The sequence below is a fragment of the Suricata suricatta genome, chromosome 4, assembly GCF_006229205.1.
Source record: "Suricata suricatta isolate VVHF042 chromosome 4, meerkat_22Aug2017_6uvM2_HiC, whole genome shotgun sequence".
Lineage (NCBI taxonomy): Eukaryota > Metazoa > Chordata > Mammalia > Carnivora > Herpestidae > Suricata > Suricata suricatta.
This window is the reverse complement of record NC_043703.1, coordinates 54,476,216-54,488,263: the sequence shown is the minus strand read 5'-3', so window position 1 is coordinate 54,488,263 and position 12,048 is coordinate 54,476,216. Positions and strand designations below refer to the sequence as shown.

The window sequence follows — 12,048 nt, the reverse complement described above, 5'->3', positions numbered from 1 at the left end:
AAAATCACAAACCTCTTTTCTGATCCCTTTGAACTAGGCTCTGATGCTACCTTGAAAACATGGGTTTGGTTTTCTTTCTGTGTCCCTACTTCACGCCCAAAGGTAAATTACTCTGCATGAAATTGCAGTCATTACCCAGCCACATGTCTGATGGGGTTGACTTTTGTCGGGGCTGGAAAGCATTCCACAGCTTCCGGATTCTCCTGCTACCCAGGCATGCATTCCAGGGAGCACAGCCACCTCCCCAAAGAAGGTGGAATATTTTGTCGTAAAGGTGGCTCGAAGGGTGGCTGTATTAAATTACCACTTAAAATGGCAGGTGCAGTAAATTATTTAATGAATCTTCTGCTGCAGTGTTTGGGCTTTTGTTTTCTTCAAATTAAAAATGAAGGGGGGAAAAAAAGCAATTTCAGCGAGACGCTGCTCAATGTTTTTCAAGCCGGTGGAATTTCATTGCCACCTCTACCCCCAGAAAAAAAGCATGTCAATCACAGACCCGGGAGCTGAGAGGGGGAAGAGCTTTCCAGAGCAGCACTGGCCCAAGGCATGTGGACAGGCACCGGCAGTCACAAAGGGGTTTCTGCTACTCTGGGAGCCAATGAGGCCAAACGTTTGAGGCCAATCTTGGGCACAGAAAAGGACAGTGGACATTGACCCTGTGGGCAAGGATAAGCCTGTTCCTGCCCCCACCCCCGGCTCAGCGGCTTCCTGCAAGGGCGCAGGAAAGAGCACATCTCAAGGTCCTACACATGCACCTTACCTGTGAGTCTTCACATCAACTTCGTGCAGGAGGTATAGACAAGGAGAAAATGGCTCAGAGTGAGTGAACAACTTACCAAAGTGCATCCAGATGAAATTTTGGGACCAGGAGGACTCCAGGGTACCCCTTCCTTCCATCAGACAAGTTCCATTCTGCATCCTGGGAGGATGAGGGGGACAGTATGCAATGAGAGGCAGTGCTGCTGAAAAAGATAGCACGAATCCCATGAAGGCCAAGTTCTGGGGGGCTCTGAGCTTATGGTGAGGCTTACCACTTGTGTTGAGTAACTAATGGGGAGCCACCGAGGATGTATGAGAAAGCGGGTGCCCATGCCAGACCTCTAGGAAGTCCCTCCAGCCACAGTCTAGGGGGCAGACTCAAACAGAAGGACTTCAAAAGGATGTCAATGGTTTGGCAGTGAGTTGGCTTCAGGGTTTGGACTTTCTCTGTTTTCTGAGCCGTTATACATTCTCCTTTCTGCACACATCCCTCCGTAGAAGGAGACAGCATCACGAGATGGTCACAAGTTCCAGCTCTTTGTAGCTGTGTGAGTTGGAGCAAATTCCTTGCCTTCTCTGAGTTTACTTCCCTCTTCTATAAAATGGGAGAAATAATATATGTTTCATGGGGTTATTGTGAAAGATACAGGGGAATAAAGTCATTTAACACTTGATAGCATGCAGCACATTTATAACTAAGAGCTGTGATTATCGCTGTTAGGATTAGAGAGTGGTCCTTTGCTCTTTCAATACCCTTTGGCAAGCAGGTTTGATCTGAATTAAAACTGTAAAGTAAGTAAAATTAATCTTTGGTCTCTTTCCACCTCTTCCTCCATACCCCCAAGCTCCCAAGACTCATTCGGTGGCAAAATCAAACGTGAAGTCAAGGGAGCCTAGAAACGGAGTTCATCTCCCTGTGAAACTCATACGTGGTGCTATTGAAGTTTCATGTGCATGACGATGGGGCCCTAGGCTATGTGCCCAGGGGCTTGGTCAATCACTAGTCCAGAAGTTGCTGTGAAGGTATTTTTAATATGATTAATGCCTATAATCAGCTGCCTTTATCTATCTGTCTATCTATCTATTAAATATTTATTTTTGAAACAGAGAGAGTGGGGGAATGTCAGAGAGAGGGGGACAGAGGATCCAAAACAGGCTCTGCACTGACAGCAGTGGGCCTGATGCAGGACTCTTAAACTCTCAAACTGTGAGATCATGACCTGAGCCGAAGTCGGATGCTTAACCAACTGAGCCACCCAGGCACCCCCTAAAATTTCCATTTTAAGTAAACTCCATGCCACATGTGGGGCTCACAACCCCGAGGTCAAGATCATATGCTCTAACAACTGAGCCAGCCAGGCACTGTCAGCTAATTTTAAATCAAAATTGCTCTCAGTAATATGGGGGAGGGGGTGCTCTAAAGGGGTTTGCTCAGGCTGCCATAGTCGAAGACCACAGACCAGGGGGCTACAACAACAGAAATTTATTTCTCGCAGCTCTGGAGGCTGGAAACCCAAGATCAAGGTGCCAGTAGGCTAGGTTTCTCCTGAGACCTCTCTCCTTGGCTCGCAGACGGCCTCCCTCTTCCTGAGTCCTCACATGGCCTTTTCTTTCTTTGTCCCTTCCTGGTGTTCCTTCCTCTTCCGATGAGGACACCAGTCCAGCTGGATTAGGGTCCCAACCCTATGATCCCATTTTATCTTAATTATGTCTTTAGAGATCCTGCTTCCAAATACAGTTAGAACCTAAAGAGAAGCATTTTGGGAGGACACAATTCAGTCCACATTGTTCTCACCCACTCCGGTGAAGGCCTTAAGAGGAAATATCGAGGATTCTTGAAGAAGATGAAATTTTGCCTCAAGGCTACAACATCATAATCCTACCTGAGTTTCTACCTTCCATCCTGTGCTGCAAATTTTGGACTTACCAGTCCCTACAATCACATAAAACAATTCCTTAAATCAAATCTCATTATGTCTGGCTAAATTTATCTATCTATCTATCTATCTATCTATCTATCTATCTATCTATCTATTGTCTCCTATGTATGTGGTGTATAACATATGCTATATATTAGGGGCAATGCAACGCACGTCTGTCTTCTGGCCTCTGTCAGGCTCCTGGGTAGTGTGGTCCAGCCGCGATGGCCCAGGACCTGAAGACTCAGGGTGGAATGGACTAGGGGTGGATGTGGGAGAACCTTGGTTCTCCAGGGCAGCTCACTGAATAGAACTCCTTAATCAGTAGGGCCTGGTCTTTGAACATGAGCCCCTTCTGAGTCAGTGGAAACTCTTCTATGTTATTTCCCTAGAAAACATGTTTTCTCAGCCTTTGGTGATCAGTCCTTCCTGCCACTTTATCTTGTCCACGGGACTTAACAACGATCTCAGTTGTAACTCTGAGCTACTAATTAAGTCTGTTAAACACAGTGAGTTTTCTGCCTCGAGCAGTGCTATCAAAATCGAGGGTTTTGCTGGAAAGTGACTAATCTGTCTGAATATATTAATTATGGTGTGAACTGCTAGAGCTTTGAGAACAGTCTGAAAACATTCTAAGAATACCTTGATAATGGAACGTCTTCCCCATAATTGGCCTTTTCATGGTCAGGAGGAGGTGTCACACCAAAAGAAAGCCTTCATCTGTGTCAGGCACGTCAAAACAAGCACTCAAAAACAGAGTGCACAGATGTGCTCCCATCCTAGTCTCTGTGAGGACTGGCTGGGGTGTCCTGCAGCAGTGACCTCCCGCAACCCCCAGAAGTGCCCAGTGAATGTCTGGTGAATGAACAGATGAATGTCCTTCTGCTCCCCTCCTCTCCATCCTTGATTTCATTTTGAACGAAGAAGAATACCACACAGGTAGCGCCCTAGGTCTTGTGGGAAAAGTCTGGCCAGCTGTTTAAGATAGAGCCCAGAAGGGCTCCTGCTGGGGCAGCCACTCAGACACCGGTTTTACCAACAGAAAACCCAGCCCTGTGCTGCTCTGGCAGTCTGCAGCCAAGGTCAGACAGGATTTCTTCTTTGCAAACACTCAAGTGGCTGAAATTTCACCATTAGGAGCAGTTTGGGGGGGAACTGAAACTCACCTCTCTGGGTGGGAGCAGACACATCAAAACTTTCAGAGGTGAAAGGTCAATCCAGTCTTCCCGTGAGAGGGCACCATCTAGAGTGAGAGACAGTGAGAGACCAAGGAGCCGGTGACTGGGAGGAGCCATCTAAGCAAAGGGGTGCGGTGGGGGGCGAGTTGTGCAGGTTCAAGCATCTGGAGGGCAGGTGTGAGCTGGGTAGGGGGCAATGGGCACTCTCCGGAAGACCTGAGGTCCTGGGATGAACTGCGTGCACCCCTCTCACAGTGATTTGGGGGCAGTCCTGGGCCAAGGCCATTGCCAGTGAGCAGACAAGTGCAGCCTGAAGAGCCAGGGGCCTTGGGAAGAGCACCCAAGGTGGGAAAAGTGGTCGGGAGGCTTAGGAGATGGAGAGGCCTGGGTTCAAATTCCAGTTCCAGCACATTCCTTGCTCTATGGCTCTGGGTGTGTTCCTTACTTTCTTTGAACCTCTGTTCTTCTACCAAGTGGGATATAACCACATCTCCCAAGGCTGATGTGAAGATTTAGGAGAAAGTGCATGTGAATTGGCCACATGCTGTGCTCGGTGCATGGAGAGTAACACGTGCTCAATAACATGCACCTCCTTTTATCTTTTCTCCTGTTCTGACTTCCTCCAGGCTCACCTACACACACACACACACACACACACACACACACACACACACACACACACACACATGGCAGTGAGAAAATTCTTAGTTTTATGAAGGTACCATTTCTACCTTAGGAGGCTTTAGATATGTTTTCTAACTTTTTTGGACTACAGACCACGGTCAGAAATACATTTGAACACAACCACGTGCGAGCTGGTGCCAGAGAATGGGTGCAAGCACCGAGTTCCGCCCCCGTCATGTAGAACCTGCAGGAATCACAAATCTGACAGCCCTCTCCTGCACACCAGAGAAACCCCTGTTGGGAAGCGCTTAAAGGCAGACCAAACTCAACTGTTAATCCTGATGTAGATGTGGGGGGCAAAATTCTGACCAAAGCCAGGGGCTGACTATCATAAAAGTCAGGAGAGCGGCAGCTCCTGGGGGCAGGGAGGGGGAAGGAGGTGAGGAGGGTCAGACGGATGATTTCCACGGTCTCCGCTCCATCCTGGTTCCCAGCCATAGGGGTGAAAACTCAGGGATTTGTCTAATAAGTCCTTGAAATAGAAATTGTATATATGCTGCTGGGGGTTTAATAATATTTCACAATTAAAATAAAGGTTAAAAAATAAACAGAAGTGCACTCGTGCCCCACACCAGCACACACGTTTATATATCTATGTGCATTGTGTTCATACCAAAATGAGAATTTCACAAAGCTGTACTCCTGTATGTCTAGCTATGCTCTTTGGTTCAATTCTGTTTGCTAATGCGTTTGTAACCTACTAAACCGATTTCAGAACCCCCTAGTGGATCGTGACCCTAGTTTAAGAACACCGCCTCAGCCTGATGATACATACCAACATTTCCCCTTGCCCAGATGCGAAAGGCTGTTTGAAATATCCAGCAAAGCCCAAGGTGGCAAAGACAGACCTTCTTCTTGGAAGGGATTTACTGCTTGTGATCAGCCATTTGTATTTCAACCGCAGAGCTTTTCCTCTTGGGAAGCCTGTCTGGGAAGTGATTGCTGGTTGTGGTGCCCTGGAATCAGGCACCCTTGTCACCTGACTCAACCGGCTGAGGAAAGAGAAGGCTGAATGCAACAGTTTGGAGGCTGCTGTCCCTGGGGTGCAATAACAGTGTTTCCAAGAGACAAACCAAAGTGTATCATCAGGAATACACAATGGATGCTACTTATCTATGCAGCAGGGAGCAAGAACTGCAGCAGCGCATCTAAAGGACAGGAATGCTGAGATGAAAATGGAGTGGAACAGGGCATCCCATGGATCAGCATATTGTTCAGTTGCTGTCCTGCGGTGGTTGGCAAATTATGTGCAGGGAGTAGGTTGTGGGTGAGGGTGCTCGCTGGCCAGATAACAGAGCAGCGTAGGAATAATCAATAGACAACCAATGAGCACTCCTTTGGTGTCTAAATGACTCAGAATGTTCCTCTCCAGTGATTCAGTGTTAGCATTGCTTTTAAGGTTGAGCATGACCCTGGACAGAATAAGTCAGCTCCCACTACTCAGATCCATGCAAATCATGCATGTATTCCAGGAGACCAAACACCTGCTTGGAAGAACTCACGATTCTCAGGACCCCTGAAAGGGATCTGCCTTCTGACTTTCCTGGAGACTCCTAAGTGCCCCCATGGCGACTTCCTCGAAGGTTCTAGAACCCAGACGACAGTAGGAGCCAATGAGATGCTGTCTTCGGGGGCCCCAGGCTATCTAGTAAAATCCCATATGGGCTATTTCAGATGCTCTCTGCTGTGGGCCTTTTCTCCAGAGATTGACCAGACTTGCTTAGGCTCTAGCGGCATGCAAGTACTTTGGGACATTCCCTTCAAGCCTTGAAAAGGTAAGTGGATGGAACATCCAGGTGTTACTATGGGAAGGTCAGAGTTAACTGCTGCCTGTCCCTGCCCTGAACCACAAAAAGGCAGAGCAGAAATTCCAATAAATACTTGCCTGAGAGATAGGATCAGAACTGCCAGGAGGCAAGGAAATCACGGGGGCTCCAGGTGATCTCTGTAGTGACGCAAGGGTGGCCGGAGTCCCGCCTAACCCTAGGGGTGGGTTGCAGTAGGACAGGGCAGGAATGAGGAAAAAGTGAGAAAGAAGAAAGGACAGAATTCTCGTGTTCCTCTCTTTTCTTGACAACCACTGAAAATTGCTAGCCAGAACAATAAAACTTGGTTCCCAGATCCTTTTCATTCCAGCACATCTCTAAGTAGGAAGGAAAAATGTTCTGCAGTAGTACTGGCACTCTGTGTACACTGCATCATCTTATGTGCAGAGCAGACCATAGGTGAAGTCAATCCACATCTACTAGGGACCTTCCTTTTGCATCAGGGCACACGGCAGGAACTTCTGAAAAGAACCCAGGAGGCGAGATCTGCTGAGATGCCGGGAAAAGCGTCTCCTTCATCTCCAGAAAAGGCTACAATAGTGCAGCTGTGTGTGAATGTCTGTGTGTGTGTGTGTGTGTGTGTCTGTCTGTCTGTCTGTCTGCCTGCATCTGCTTGCATGTACCTGTGTTTGTCCACAAACTGGAGACAGAGAGAGTAAGCTTCTGAGAAACACCAGAAGGGAACGGAAATATAGTCTGTTAAGCAAATGTTGACATTATCAGGAGCCAGGAATCACCTTGCAGCTTTTAGCTCCTGGGACCCTCTCCCCAGTAGCAGGGGCTCGTGGCTCTTTGCCCAGTCTCTTGATCAGCAATGTCTGCTTCTATCCTACTTTATATAAAAGACACATATACACATTTTAGGTGGCCCCTACAAAGGAAAATCAAGGTTTGAGAAGCTTTATGAAACAATGTTTCACAGTGAGTACACATTTCTTGATAATAACAGAAATTAAGCCTTTGTGGGTTTTTCTTATCCTACTTGTAAATGCGTCTGGAGGGTATTAAGCCATGAGCACATCCAGTAACTCTAATAATTGCATAATAAATAAGCATCGAGTCAGCACAGACTGTGAGGGAGCGATGCCAGCGGGCTGGAGCGCACTTCCCCAGGTGGCACGCTGGCGGGTTGATACAGATCAAGGAGGAAGTATTAGGACAACCCTCTATAGATTTCTTGACTTCGGCATTTGTCCAGAACACGCAGCTGCAGACAAACTCCTAAATGCACACCTAGCACACACAGCCCACCTCCTTGCAGCTCTAAATGAGCCTGCTGGAAACGTGCTTGTTGTCACATGGGCTTCAGACAGCCACTGGCAGCTGCAGGGCAATTGCCTGGAGGACATCGACCATCACAAAATTGGATGGGTTCTGACTTCGGCATCAATCTGCTTCTTCCCTGGATTAAAAAAAAAAAGAAAAAAAATGTGTGTGTATGGCAGGGGGAAGGCACAGTGGTGGGATTAGGTTATTGAGTTAGAAGAATTAGCATAATGGAAGGAAATGAGGAGCTACACAAAGTGTATGAGTTCACCGCCATATATAACTCACTCCCGGAAATTATTTTTTCTTTATGGTTCCTGGCAGATTTGGCCCAATGATTTGGGGCGTGTCTGAGGCTCCATTTAAATCCAACATCAGGGAGAGAGGAGTTCCTTCACTAAAGAAAGATGTACAGCAGTCTGCAAGCTGGGGAGGCATGGCCGGTGTGCTTGATGGAATGTGCAGCTCACACTTCTCGGGGAAGCTCAAGGAGGGGTGCTCCCCAGTCACAGGGCCAGCCTCCCTCTCGCAGGAGCTTCCAGCAGGGAGACCATGGCCCCTTAATAAAAGCACCTAGAACTTGACTGTGCCCATACTCCTTTGGAGCCTACAAGAGGGAAAGAGGCATCGGGCCAGCAAACTGTTGTACATTCTACTAACATTACTATCATTAGAAATGGAAGATACAGTCTCTGTTTCAGTCCACAATGTAAAACCAAACTATGAAAACAGTTCTATGGACGTGCATATATTGATATAACAGTTCTCTGTATTCATTTTTTAAATGTTTATTTATTTTTTAAAGAGAGAGAGAGACAGAGAGTGAATAGGGGAGTGGCAGAGAGAATGGGAGACACGGAATCCGAAGCAGGCTCTAGGCTCTGAGCTGTCAGCACAGAACCCAATGCAGGGCTTGAACTCATGAAACTGCAAGATCATGACCTAAACTGAAATCAACAGTCAGAGGCTTAACTGACTGAGCCACCCACATGCCCCTAATCTGACTACTTTTCAAATCACAAGATTCTTGGTAAAATCCATTCCTCTTAGTCTGTTTTGTGTCTTCCTTTTTTTTTTTTTAATGTTTATTTATTTTTGAGAGAGAGAGAGAAAGAGTGCAAGCTGAGGAGGGACAGAGATAGAGGGAGACCCAGAATCTAAAAACAGGCTCCAGGCTCTGTGCTGTCAGCACAGAACCCGACATGGGGCTCAGACTCATGAGTCATGAGATCATGACCTGAGCTGAAGTCAGAAGCCTAACTGACTGAGCCACCCAGGCGCCCCCTCCCTGTATTCATTTCACACATTTAGCATAGTACTGTGTATACAGAGCCTTTGGCTGCTGATTGGAGGAGGAGGAAGGGGAGAAAGGGGAGGAGGAAATATTGATGATGATGATGCCTTGGAATGGCTTGGTGTAATCTTCTGTAAAAGGGATGGATTAGATTATCTACACTGGATCTTGTACTCTATGACAAAACAGTTTACTGTTCAGTTCCAAAACTCTATGAATATTGTACCTTTCAATGCTGGGCATGTAATAGTCGAATAACAAATACCTATGAGTTGTTCTTATGAATCCACTTAATAGGTTGTAAGTGGAAAGATCAAGCCTGTTCCACCAACAGACAGCTTGTTAACAGAGGGGGTGGGAGAGAAACTGACTAGGCAGAGTCCCAGAACAATGGCAGGTCCTTGATTAATGAGTCCATTGGATTCATAGCTAAATTCACCTCTTCCACTGTGAGGGGAAGAGTTAGAAAGCAGTAACATCAGGGATACCGGAGCCACCTCCTTCCTTGAGAAGGGCTAATCACACACATCCATTAAACCATTAAGAGATTGAAAATCACCTTTCTTTTTAAGAGCTCCAGTTTCTTATTCTGTCAGTGGAAGTGAGTAATCTGGAATGCCTACTGTTTCTTCGTCCATTCACGTATTTGTTCATTCAGTGATTTTTGTGTATCTGAACATCTGTTGGGTACTGTATATGATCAATGCCAAGCCAACTGAGAAACTGTCAGTGCCCTCAGGGAGCTTGCAAGCTAGGAAGAGTTTAAGAAGCATTCATATACAACACAACACAACACAACACAAGGCAAGATAAGGTGACCATCTTGAGAGAGATACAATAAAGGCTAGTAGATGCTCTGAGATGGTAGAGATATGGCAAGAGAAGAATCTGTGATCTCTATTCTTGTGTGAGAGTGGAGACAGGGAGGGGCCCACCAGGGAGCAGTAGCCAACCTGGCAATTGGAGATAAATGGGCAGCATGTCGGCTTTCCTCCCCACAGCCTCCTTGTCTACCCACCTTGACTCACTAGTTGTTGCCTCTTTGAGAAACACAGTGGCTTTTGTGATCCTGCTTTTGTGTTTCTGGATCTAGAAGCCTGAGACTACCTCAAGGGGTCTTAACATTCTTGCAGTCAGGAGACAAAAATCTCTCATTACAGCTCAACAGCCCAAGAGGAGGGCAGAGTAACACGATTACACACTGACCTTTCTGCTGCAGCATCCAACCTGCAAAGTGTTTTCTAGGTTTCCTACACTACGGGCACTCAAGGTGAGGGGTCCCATGTTATCAAGAAATAGCATCATTTCAAGCCCTGCTACTGTATACACTAAAAATACCAGATCTCATGATCTGCCCAAAGGAAGAAAACTATCAGCCCTCCTCACAGAAGTACATACCCACCTGTCAAGGTTTCTCAGTGTTTATATTTCTGACTTCAGGTTTTGGCATTAACCCCAGAATCTTCTTGATGAGTTCATGTTAGCAAACCTCCCAGGATTAGTCTTTCTGGTAACACGGGTGCCAGGGTCTCCTCGGGGGTATCAGGTAAATGGCTGCTTTCCCTTGCAATGGCTCACAATCTAGACTCTTTAAAAAGAACTGTCTGGTGTTGTGAGTACTTCCTTTTATCCAAAAAGAGAAAATCACTCTGAGGGGTTACTATCGATACTGATGTCAAAATGCCAGTAGAAGGTGAAAAATAACAGAAATAATGCTGAGAACAATTTTCCTCCCCAGATGTCATGATGATCTTCAAGAATTCAAAGCATTCCCCCTTCTCATCAAGAATGGGCAAATTGCAGAGAGTAAATATTATCTAAGGAAGTCATTCCCCCCCCCTATTTTTTCAGGTATACAGTAATCATATGTTCAGTGTAGAAAACAGGAAAACACAGGTAAGTAAAAAGAAATAAAACAACCAACCAAAATTCTACTACCCAGAGAAAATCACTGTAAATATTTTGATATATATCCATTGCTATTGATCGAACACAATGTCCCCCTCCATACCCACTGCAGGTCCAAGTTCATATGTTGAAACAGTAGCCTCCAGTGTGATTAGAGGAGATGGGGCCTTTGAGAAATGATAAGGCCACAAGGGTGGAACCCTCAGGAATGAGATTAGCGCCCTTATAAAACAGACCCCAGAGAGCTCCCTCCTCCCTTCCTCCATGTGAGGATAGATGAAAAAGACTACCATCTATGAATCAGGAAGTGGATGCTTGCTAGACACTGAACATGCTCATACCTTGATCTTGGACTTCCCAGTCTTCAGAACTATGAGAAAAATACTTCTATGGTTTATAAGTTACCTTGTCTACGGTATTCTACCATAGTAGCCCAAACATACTAAGACATTCCATCAAAACTTTTCCATATGTTTCTGTGTGTTTATTTTTTAATGGAATTAGGGCTATATTTAATACTTAATGATCCACTAGGGTGCCTGGGTGGCTCAGTTGGGTTAAGCTTCTGACTTTGGCTCAGGTCATGCTCTCATAGTTCACAAGTTTAGAGCCTCATGTTGGGTTTGGTGCTGACAGCTTGGAGCCTGGAGCCAGCTTCAGATTCCGTGTCTCTCTCTCTGTCTCAAAAATAAAAACATTAAAAGAATATTTAGTGATCTACTTGTCCTCTTAGTATATTATAAATATCTTTATACATTTTCATATGTACACTTGTACATCATTTTATGATCTTTAATGGTTAAATAATTCTATTTTATTTCTTTTTTTAAAAAATTTATGCTTATTTATTTTTGAGAGAGAGAGACAGAGCATAAGCAGGGGGAGGGGCAGAGACAGAGGTAGACTCATAATCTGAAGGAGGCTCCAGGCTCCAAGCAGTCAGTACAGAGCCTGACGTGGGGCTCGAACTCATGAGTTGTAAGATCATGACCTGAGCTGAAGTTGGACACTTAACCAACTGAGCCACTCAGGTGCCCATAAATAATTCTATTTTCCTTTCTTTTAATTTTTTTAATGTTTCTTAATTTTTGAGAAAGAGTCGAGAGAGAGAGAGAGAGAGAGAGAGAGAGAGAGAGAGCGCAGGGGAGGGGCAGAGAAAGGGAGAGGGAGACACAGAATCCGAAGCAGGCTCCAGGCTCTGAGCTGTCAGCACA

General features: G+C 45.9%; 1 long non-coding RNA gene across 1 annotated transcript; it reads left to right on the top strand.

Moving 5' to 3' along the window:
- The first annotated feature begins 6,183 nt into the window (after positions 1-6,183).
- LOC115289244 lies at positions 6,184-8,216 on the top strand. Its single transcript, XR_003907503.1, has 2 exons — positions 6,184-6,315; positions 7,957-8,216. It is a non-coding gene; the product is annotated as an uncharacterized LOC115289244 (long non-coding RNA).
- The last annotated feature ends 3,832 nt before the right edge of the window (positions 8,217-12,048 follow it).